Below are 2,195 nucleotides of genomic sequence, written 5' to 3'. Positions count from 1 at the left end.
CACTGAAGTTGGAGCTAATCAATTCAGCTAATTAGCCTGTGAGCTCCAGGGATCCGCCTGCCACTCAGCCCTGTTGTGTACATGCTGGGGTATACGAACTCAAACCCCCCTGCTTCAGTTGTTCTTTAACAATTGAGGCATGTCTCCAGCCCAGAAAATAACCACTTTAGAAAACAATGTCTTGGAGTAATTTTTCACCCTGGAGTTTACTAAAAAACTGCAGTGGGAAATTAAGTTGTAAAGACTCAATTTGGGTGGACTGGGGCTATGGCTGGCCAGTGAGAATGCTTGCTAAGCATGCCTGAGGCCCAGGCCTTGATCTCCAGCATAGCAAAAGTAAAACAATATAAAACTAAACTAAACTAAAGTGATTCGGGAGCTTGGGCAGTAGTCGCTCAGTGGTAGAGGTCCTGTCTGAGATACTTGAGGCCCTAGGTTCAATCCCCTGTAGTAAAGGGGAAACTGAGGTCCAGTCTAACTTAGACATTTGCCTAGATATTTATTTAAGTAAAATAAAATAATGGTAATGTTTACATTTTTGTTGACTTAAGCATTTCTTCTCTATTTTAATCCAAACTTCATTACATACGTCGTAAATGATGTAAACTGTCAGGGGCCTAACCCAGCTTGTTGTTCCGCAGGCTGAACTGTGTGCTGTGTTTGATCAAGTTACTCTTTAAACAGGACTGACATTTCCTGCTTGATGTCTTACCTTTGTTTACAGGCTTAAAAGAGAATCTGTGACGCTGGCTCATGCCATGCCGCAGTGGAGCACTGTTTCTCAGTGAAGGCTTTTTTAATGGGCACATCTGTGTAAGATGTTTCACGAACTGTTCTAGTGAGGAGGCACGGTGTGTTTCCCTGCTGAGGTGAAACCTTCTTTCCTTCAAATGTGAATTTTTCCTGGGTACTGCATTTTGAGGATCACAAAATGTCTGTCAAGAGAAGATATGTCAATTCTGCAGGTCCTCAGAAAAATATACAAAGCAGGCTTCAGTAGACACTCTTAACGTCAACACAAGGAACTCAGCTAATTTTAGAAATAGCCACAGTTTAAAAAAAAAAAGTATGGGTATGTGACTAGAAGTATTTCATAGGGCTACATAATTTTTAAAAGGCCAGATACTATTTTTAAAAATTATTTCTTAAAAACTGGAAAAGGCAGAACTACACAGAAAAGAAGTCAAACCCTTCCTGTGCCATCTCGCTGATGTCTTAGTCTTACCATGAGCTGCTGACATACATTATCACTGATGTGGAGAGACAGTTTCCAAAGCAGCACAACATGATTCTGCTGCAACCTCGTCTTTTTTTTTCTATCAAAAATTTATTATTGAATTTCAAGAAGCAGTACAGAAAATTTTCATGGCATAAAATTATTACCATATAAATCACATATAATGAATTTTTTTTAAGATGGCTTTCACTCGGATCTCAGGCTTCCTTAATGGATACAACTCTCTGAAAGACAAGAAAATGTAGGTGCTCCGTGCAGGAGATAAATGATATTAGAAACGTAAATTACCCAAAGGAATGGAAAAATAGTGTTGTTCGTTCTTACAGCTGTACTTTCCATTCTGGAAAAAGACAAAGACTCCATAGAATAATGTTCCTGACAAGAAAATGAGGTGATGGGTCATGATGGACTGGGGCCAGAAGGATAGACGTGAGCAGTGGAGAGTATTCCTGGCATGAGGTTGAGGGTGTCCTGTCTTCAACTCGTGTGTGTGTGTGTGTGTGTGTGTGTAACTATATTCATTTTGCTACTGCCAGGAATTTTTTGTTAGTTAAAAGTGGATCAGGTTGCCTGGTAGTAGTGATGCATGGTTTTAATCCCAGAACTTGAAAGGCAGAAGCAGATGGATCTCTGGTCCAGGATAGCCAGGGCTACACAGAGAAATTGGGTCTCCAAAAAACAGTCAGGTTCAAACCATTGCTTCTTCTACTAAAAGTCACCATGGAAAAGCTAAACTAAAGAAACATAAGAACACCTGTAGTACTGTAGGGTGCTCTTCCTTAGGTTCTTTTAATTAGCATGCAAAGCAACAGGTTTTGTTATGACATTCTCACACTTACCGTGTGTGTGTGTGTGTGTGTGTGTGTGTGTGTGTGTGTGTGTGTGTCTGTCTGTCTGTCTATCTGTCTGTCTGTCTGTCTGTGTCTGTGTCTGTGTGTGTGTGTGTGTGTGTGTGTGT

The sequence above is a fragment of the Mus musculus genome, chromosome 12 (genome assembly GCF_000001635.26).
Source record: "Mus musculus strain C57BL/6J chromosome 12, GRCm38.p6 C57BL/6J".
NCBI lineage: Eukaryota > Metazoa > Chordata > Mammalia > Rodentia > Muridae > Mus > Mus musculus.
Note: the sequence above shows the minus strand (reverse complement) of the source record.